This window comes from Camelus bactrianus, chromosome 7, assembly GCF_048773025.1.
Source record: "Camelus bactrianus isolate YW-2024 breed Bactrian camel chromosome 7, ASM4877302v1, whole genome shotgun sequence".
NCBI classification, from domain to species: Eukaryota; Metazoa; Chordata; class Mammalia; order Artiodactyla; family Camelidae; genus Camelus; species Camelus bactrianus.
This window is the reverse complement of record NC_133545.1, coordinates 59,812,398-59,821,629: the sequence shown is the minus strand read 5'-3', so window position 1 is coordinate 59,821,629 and position 9,232 is coordinate 59,812,398. Positions and strand designations below refer to the sequence as shown.

The 9,232-nt window shown below is 34.0% G+C and overlaps 1 non-coding gene across 1 annotated transcript; it reads right to left on the bottom strand.

Annotated features, from left to right (window-relative positions):
• Positions 1 to 6,091: 6,091 nt before the first annotated feature.
• TRNAA-GGC (transfer RNA alanine (anticodon GGC)) lies at positions 6,092 to 6,163 on the bottom strand. The gene has a single exon. It is a non-coding gene; the product is annotated as a tRNA-Ala (tRNA).
• Between the last annotated feature and the right edge of the window lie 3,069 nt (positions 6,164 to 9,232).

The window sequence follows — 9,232 nt, the reverse complement described above, 5'->3', positions numbered from 1 at the left end:
CAGACATATTAACAATTTCAAATCTTCCACTATGTGAACAGGGTGTATCTTTCCATTTATTGAGTGTTTTTTAATCTCACTAATGTTTTTAGTATATAGGTTGTGCACCTCTTTTTTTAGATTCCTAGATATTTTAATTTTTTCTATTATGTTACTGTTAATGTTTTAAAATTTTATTTTCCAAATGATTTTTGCTAATTTTCAGAATTAAAATTTATTTTTGTACATCGACCTCATATTTTGCTAAATATAATTATTTCTAGTGGATTTTATAATCCCATTTGTGATTACATACACAGTCATGCTTAGAATAATGAAGACTTCCTTTCTTTCTTTCCAGTCTTTGTTTAGTTTCCTTCCAGCACTAGCTAGGACTTTCACTTCAATGTTGTACTGAAGAAATGAGATTAGCATCCTTACCTTTCCTGATCTTAGTATCAAAAAAAGAGTTTCAAGATGAAGGAAATTCCATTCTATTTTTAGATTGTTAAGAAGCTTTATCATGAACAGGTGCTGAGTTTTTTCGTATGCTTTTCATCTGCATCTTTTGATATGGTCATATAATCATATAATTTTTCCATTTATTCTGCTAATGTAGTCAATCACCCTAGGTGATTATTCTGAATATTAATCTAACCTTGCCCTCCTGGGATAAACCTTATTTGGTCAAAATGGTATCCTCTTAATGTATTGCTAGGTTCTATTTGCTAATAATTTTTAAAGGCTTTTCCCAGAATTGTTCCTTAGGGATACTGGTCTGTAATTTTCTATTCTTGTAATGTCTTTGTCAGGTTTTAGTCACATGATTATGCTCATATGATGAGTTGAAAAGTGTTCCAACCTCCTCTATTTTGTGAGTGTAATACTTGTATTATTTCTTCCTTTAATGTTTGGTAGAATTCACTAGTGAAATCACTTAGCCCTGGAGTTTTATTTGTGGGAAGGTTTTTGTTAACAAATTTATTTAATAGAATAGGGCCATTCAGATTTTTTTTTTTTTTGGTTCTATTTTGGTAAGTTGTATTTTTCAAGAAATGTGTCCATTTAAGTTGTCAAATTTATTAACAAAAGTTGTTCATACTCTCTCTCTTATTAGCTTTTCATGAGTATAGAATCATAGTGATGTCTTTTTAATTCTTGATATATAGGTAATTCATCTTTTTTAAATCAGTCTTGCCAGTTATCGGTTTTATTCATTATTCAAAGAACTAGCTTTTGGAGTTGATGATTTTCTCTATTGTTCGTCCACTTTTCTTCTTTCTGTTTTGGATTGAATTTGCTTTTTTCTTATTTCCTAAAGTAGAAGCTTAGCTCAATGTTGTAGAACACGTCTTCTAATTTAGGCCTTTAAAGTTATATATAAAAAAAACCCCTCTAAGTACTGCTTTTACTGTGTCCCACAGATTTTGATATGTTATGTTTTCATTATCATTCGGTTCAAAGTATTTTCTAATTTCCATTGTGACAGTATTTGACTAATTTTTTTTAAGAAGTGTGTTTAATTTCCAAATATTTGGAAAACTTTCCAGATATCTTTGTTTTCATTTCTAGCGTGATTCTGCTTGGTAAGAAAAACAGAGTAAGAAATACTCTACTTCAAATATTTTGAAATTTATTAATGATTTATTTTATGGCCTAGGATATGGTCTGGCTTGTCAGTATTCATTCCATGAACACTTAAAAAGAATGCGAATTCTTCATATGTTGGGTATGTGGTTTTAAAAATGTTAAACTGGCTGAGAACATTGTTTCAACCTTCTGTAATCTTACTGATTATTTTCTATGTGTTCTATCAGTTACCAAGGATACATTAAAATATCAAGTTATGGTTGTGAACTTGTCTGTCCTTTAGTTCTCTCCATTTTTATTTATGCATTCTGAAGCTCTGTTACTAGATACATATTTTGTTTATTATCTTTGATAAACTGACCCTTTCATTTTTATGAAATTTCCCTCTAGTGTTCTTTCATTTCAGCCTGAAGGACTACTTTTAACATCTATTGTAGGGCAGGTCTGCTGGTGACAAACTTCCAGCTTTTGCTTATCTGGGTATGTCTTAATTTCTCCTTCAAATTTCTCCTTCATCTTTGAAGAATATTTTGTTAGAAGTTGAGTTTTTCAACGACAATTGTTTTTACTCTCAGCAGTTCGAATCTCTCACCCCACTGCCTTTTGGTCTCTGTGTCAAGATACCAGCTGTTCATCTTATTTAGGATCCCTTGTATATGACGAGTTGCTTCTCTCTTGTAGCTTTTAAGATTGATGTTTTTCATCAAATTTGGGAAGTTTTCAGCCATTATTTCTTCAAGTATTCTTTCTGCCCTTTCTCTTGTTTCCTCTCCCTGAAACTCCCATTGTGTGTATGCTGCCATGCCTGATGGTGTCCCACAGGTCTCTGTTAAATTTTCTGTTCTTCAGACTGCATAATTTCAACTTACTCTTCTTTGTTTCCTTATTCTTTCTTCTTCCTATTCAAATCTGCTGTTGAGCTCCCCTAGTGAAATTTTCATTTATTGTGCTTTTTGACTCCACAATTTCTATTTGGCTTCTTTTTATAATTTCTATCTATTGATGTCTTCTATTTGGTGAGACATCATTTTCATACTTTCCTTTAGTTATTTTAGACATGGTCTCTTTTAATTCACTGACATTTAAAATAGCTGATTTTAAACATTCATCTAGAAAATCTAATCTCTGGTCTTTCTCAGGGACAGTTTTTATTGTTTTTTTTTCCTGTGTATATGCCATACTTTGTTATTTCTTTGCATGTGTACTTTTTGTTGTTGAAAACTTAATATTGTAATGTGCCTAGTAAATGTAATATTGTAATGTGCAACTCTGGAAACCAGATTTTCTTCCCTCCTCAGGATTTGTTGTTGTTGCTACTTACTGGAACTGTTGTTTATTTAGCAAATTTTCTGAACTAATTCTGTGCAGTCTGTATTCTGTGTTATGTGTAGTCCCTGAAGTCTCTGTTAATTTGATGTTTAGCTCATGATTAGACAGAGATTTCCATAAAATGCCTGGAGCCAAAAAATCCTTGTAGTCTATGCCAAAGGACTCGTGTGTGTTGACGTGTACCTTGGCCACTCAGCCAGGCAGTTTACAGTTCTGCATTAGCCTTCATGTCTTGTTTCCGCAGAGCCTCAGTGTCCGCAGGAGATGAAAGCTTAGGGCCTTCTCGGGGCTTTGCTGAGTACATGCACAGCTCTGAGAGTGTGCATGTGTTTCTCAGATTCCCAGGAACATCTCAGAGCTGTTTGTAGCCCTTACAAACATTTCATTCCCTAGCCTGTCCTCTCAAGTTTTTGGTTAGCCCATTGTTTGCCATATATGTTATTTATTATCTCATACGGCAGCAACTAAGGTGTTAGCCTGTGAATCCTTTTGACAAATGCCCCCCAGGAAGCAGCTTTAGCACTACATCAGTTCCAAGCTAGGTGCAATAAAACAAGCATCTTGTCTGCCAGGGAGGAACCAGACAGGTTAGAACAAATAATTAGAATTCTTTATGAATGAGGTAATTTCTGCTTCCTGTAGTACCAGGAATGTGAGCTATTATTTTCAGAGCTACTGCTGGATTGCAGGGGAGAGGGCGCAGATGGGACTAGGGTAAGTTAAAATGCCAACGTTCATGATTCTTTCTGAGGATCAGCATTCTTCTTTAGTTAGTGTTCCCTTGGTTGCTGCACATCTTTGGTTAATTTCCAGAGTTCAAGACCAAGAGTTGATTTTGACAGTTTTAACCTGTTTTTTCAATCATGTTTATGGAGGAGCAGAATTTGGAGTTTTTTCCTTTGCCTTTTTGGCTGATACCATTACCACTTTTTATGTTTAATCTGTTTAAGTCTTTATATTTGAAGTGTGTTTCTTGTAAACAGTTTAAAGTTGGGCCCTTCTCTCTTTTTTTTTTTTTAAATCCAGTCTAATGGTTTCTGCCTTTTAATTAGAGGATTTAGTCCATGTACAGTTAATGTAATTTTTGGCATAGTTGAATTTTTTGTATTGGTAATTGTTTTTTTATTGGTTCCATTCATTCTTTGTTCTTCTATTCTTCCTCTTCTGCCTTCTTTTTGATGAATCAAGTAGTTTTTAGTATTGTATTATATTTCATCTGTTGACTTGTTATTTTTAGTGATTTCACAAGAATGCAATATGCATGTTTAACTATTAAAGGAGTACCTTCAAATGATGTTATACTAGTTCTCACACACACAAAAGTATGTAACAGAATAATCCCTTTGCCCTCTGTCCTTCGTTCCCTTGTTGCCATGTATTTTACTTCTGTATTTACTACTATAAAGCCCACAATACGCTATTATTTTTGCTTCAGTGAAGAGTCTTTTATGGATTAAAAGTATGTGTAAAAGAGAAAGATAATTTTAAAAGGTTTTAAAAACTACTTACCTTCACATTTTTCTTTTCTCGTCCTCTTCATTTCTTTCTAGAGATCTGAGCTTTCCATTTAGTGCCATTTCTCTTCAGCCAGTCTGTCTTTTGGCATATCCAGTAATGAGATTCTGCAAGAGAATAATTTCTTCAGTTTTGGGTGTCTAAATATGTCTTTATTTTGACTTCATTTATGGAGTGTATTTTTTTTTTTTTTGGTATAGAATTCCAGTTTGACAGTTTTTTTCTTCTTTAAGCAGATTTTCTAAAATAATGTCTTATCTAAGGTATCTTTACCTAATCCAAGGTCACAAAGATTTTCTCTTATTTTCTTATGAAATATTTATAGTTTTAACTCTTAGACTTATGGATATGATCTATCTTGAATTAATTTTGTGTATGGTGTGGTTGTGGTGTGAGGTTAATTTTTATGTATATGCATATTTAATTTTCCAGCACCATTTGTAGAAGAGTATTTCCCTATTTTTTAAATTTTTAAAACTTTATTTTCTGATACTGTTGGTGGTATATAGAAAAATAATGGATTTTTATATGCTGACTTTGTATCCTGTGGTGTTGCTAAATTCATTTACTAGTTCTAATAGTGATTTTGTACATAAACAATTACAGTTAAAGACTATTTCACTTTTCCCCCCCAATCTATGTTTTTAATTTTTGTTCTTATTGCACTGGCTGGGACATTGAATCTTTCACATATCATATTAAATATAGTTTTCTTTTTTTTTTGCTGTTTTTTGTTTTTGTAGATACCCTTTGTTAGATTAAGTTTCTTTTTATTCTGGTTTGTGAGATTTTTTTTTTTTAATGAGTGTTGAATTTTGCCAAATGTTTTTCTGAATCTAATTTAAATAATTGTGATTTTTCTTTTTAATCAATATAGTACATTATTTTTGAGTGTTATCCCTAACTTACATTCTGGTAATGAACCTCATTTGGTCATAAGATTGTCCCTTTTATATGATGTGGGATTCAGATTGCTTAATTTTTAAAAGGATGTGTCTCTGTTCACAAAGAGATATTAGTCTGTTTTTTTTGCCTCATAGTGTATTATGTGATTTTATATTTTGGCAATGCTGTTTCCATAAAATGAGTTGGGAAGTGGGTCCTCCCTTTTTATTTTTGCTAATTTGTTTTTAGAATTTTCCTTATTTCTTTTTGAAATAGTTGGTCGAAATCAACAGTGAATACATCTAGGCTTGGATTTCTCTTCGGGACACGATTTTTTAAACTAAGAGTTTGATTACTGAAATGGGGTAGTCACATTATCTTTTTCAGTGGTTTTGCTAGTATATTTCTTTCAACATGTACATTTCATCTATGTAGTTTAATTTATTGACATCAAAATCTGTTTATAGCATTCCCTTGTTATCACATTAATATCTGTACAATCTGTAAGGATATCCCTTCTTTAACTCCTGTTACTGGTGACATGTTTTTTCCTTTTCTGATCAGTCTGTTTGGTGGTTTCCAATTTTTTAAAAATCTTTTTAAAGAACCATATTGTGGTTTCATTGTTTTTCTCTATTATTTTCCTGTTTTCTATTTAGTTGCTTTCTGTTTTTTATTAGTTTTTATCTTCTGCATCTTTGGAGTTTAATTTGCTCTTCTTTTTCTAGCTCAATAAGGTGGAAGATTAGGTAACTGAGATCTCTCATTTTTTATTCTTTTTTTCCCCCCTTAGTGGAGGCACTGGGGATTGAACCCAGGACCTTGTACATGCCAGACACATGCTCTACCACTGAGCTATACCCCCCTCTCTTTTTTTCTAATGTAAGTATTTAATAGTATGTATTTCCCTTTAAGCACTATTTTTAATACACTGTAAATTTTTTGCTATCTTGTGTTTTTGTTTTCATTTAGTTCAAAATATTTCCTAATTATCCTTGTGATTTCTTCTTTGACTTGTGGTTGGTTTGTAAATGTATTATTTATTATTCAATTATATGAGGAATTTCCACATATCTTCCAGTTATTGATTTCTAGCTGGAATCTGTCATGGCCAGAGAATATAATGTGTATGATTTCAGTCCTCTTAAGTTTACTGAGACTTGTTTTAAGGCCCAGATTATGGTTAATCTTGGTAAAATTTATTTTGTACTGAAGAAGAATGTGTATTCTGTTGTTGAGTGGAGTGTTTAATAAATATGAATAAGGTCAATTATTTACTTTATAGATTATTTTTAATAGTTGTCTTCATGGCTTTGCTGCTAGTTTCATTTGTCATTTCTGGGTCTGTTTCTATTACATGAGGTTTTATTTTGTGATGGTTTATATTTTCCTCCTTATTTTGATTGGTGATTTTTATTAGATTTTTTATTGTGATTTTTACATTGTGTGTTGTGGGATTTTGTTATATTGTCTTAAGTAGTATCAAATTGTGTTCTGACAAGCAGCTAAGTTACTTTGAATCAATTGGATCTCTGTGAGGTCTGCTTTTAAGCTTTTTTAAGGGCAAAGCAGCCATTATCACAGTACTTATTTTGCACTACTCATAATATATTTTTCTGAGGATTCTACCTGATGTTCTATGTTTGATGGAGGAGTCTCTACTCTTGCTGGTGAGAACACAAAGCCTTTTCCTTCTGTGAGCTCCAGAATTTTTCTTCTTCTCCCTTTCCAGTGGTTCTTTCCCAAGTCTGGTATAGCTTCCTCTTAGAGGCTGCCAGGTTCCGGAGCCGTCTCTCAGAGCAGCTCTTCCTGTTTGGTACTCTGCCTTAAAATTCCAGCTCTCTTGGCCTCCCTGACTTCTGATCTCCATCTTTTCAATTTGGGGAGGTCAGGCTCCGTCTGGGTTTGCCTTCCTGGCACAGTGGCTGGAAACTGCCTAGAGACAGTAACTTGGTGCAGTGCTAATTCTCACTTTGTTTTCTTTCTCTCAGAGTTGATTTTTGCCTTATAATCAATGTTTTAAAACTACTGTATTCTATTTTGCCCAGTTTTCTAGTTTTCCTTACTATTCCGTCATGGCCAGAAGCAAACCTCCCAAAGGTATAATCTTTAAGGCAGGAAAAAAGTAAACTCGAGTTTAGCGTCTATAGAAGTTAAAGCATTTATTTAATGTTTACTTCAAGGCCTTGATGATAATGATTATTTTGAAATTTATTTTTAGACATTTTACTAAAAGACAATAGTTATTTTTATAACCAACTTACATCAAATGCCATGATCATTTTTAATAACTTAGCCAGAGGTGTGGTGTTAGAAGGGTTAGTTATTAAGCCAATCAAGACACTTTCTAGAAGGAATAAAAGGAAAAAAATAATTGCCAAAAAAAAATGCCACACTTAATTTCAAGTAGCAAAAAGACAGAAATAATGGTTTCTCTACTTTCAGTCTCACACAGGCAAACTACTTTTTTTTTTTAAAAAGAAAGAAGTCACTTACTTTATTAGTCGTGGTCACCGGTAACTTGAAGTTCCAGGTCGATTGTGAACTGCTTCTTTAGTTCAGAAGGTCGTGCAGACACTGCAGAGGGAGGCAGGACAGAGGCTGAGACAAAGTGTGCAGAAATCTCTGCTTCCCATGTCCAACAGACATCGGCAATCACTTCACTACTGTCTTCAGTAGAAAAAAAGAATGCTTGTTTCAGTTTCCCTCATCCCCAATTTTTCTTTTTTTCTGGTTTTACTCGAACAGAGTGTAACCCTTTCATAACACTGGAGCTGGCCCAAATGAAGAGGTCATCATAAAAAGCAGCTCCTTACATGGGTCGGTAATTCTCCATAAATTCTCAAATTGATAAAGTGTATCTCTGTATTTAAAACTTAGTCACATTCTGCTTCAAAACAGAAATTCACACTGAAATATATCACCCTTTTGAAAAAGGAATGAGAACATATTTTAATACATACATACATACATGTGTGTATATACACACACAGACATATGTATAAATACGTATTTTGTTTCCCTTTTGCCTATGCTGTACATTTTTGGTGTGGGTGAGTCAGTAATTTGCTTTCATTTATGTAAGAATGGGCAAGGAGGCAGTACAATGCAGTGGTAGACACCCACCTTGAACTTTCGGGATAGCAGGTAACTTGCTGGGACTAGAGTAAGACTTTTCCACCATCAGTGGTGATGGAGATTTTATGTCCACAAGTAATTCCAGCAAATCCCACATTCTGTAAACTGTCTCCATTCCCTCCAGACACACTTTGAGGCCAAGTACCCATAGATACTTACTTTTAACTTGGTTTTCCATTTTTTCCAACTTTGGTTGAAGAACGGCATTTTCTAATTATAGCAGAGATTTTTAAGATGGTCCAATTCAGTTTGCGTCATATCGCATTGCACTGTAGCAGTTTGTAAATTTATCTCTGCTTTTTCCACATTACCTTCCAATTTTAAACCCGTGGGGCAAATGCAAAAGTTTACCTTAATCCTCTATTTACTGACTTTAATATGTTGTAAAATAGTTTTAAGATGAACCTCAAAAGGCTTGTCAGGATTTACCTGGTCCTCAGGGCTCTGGAATTGAGAGAGCAGATGCACTTACTATGGTATATAATCCGAGATCACCCTTCCCTTCCATTCCCAGCTAGGAATGATACGCCTGCTACTGAGAATGGTGGGGGGACACTCAGAAATCCCAGGCTTAGACCACCCGAAGAACTTTCTGTACTGAGTTTTGTTAAGAAATCCTTGTCGGGAAAGAAGAGAGCGTGGGCCGCCACCAGACCTGGATTCTAACAGCAACATGCTTATCTGCTCTGAGAGACCGTGATGAGCAAGATATTTAACCTGACTGGGTTCCCCCTCACTTGTGCCGCAGGGAAGACGGCAGCTACCTGAAGGGTGAGGGAGGGACTTAATGAGATCA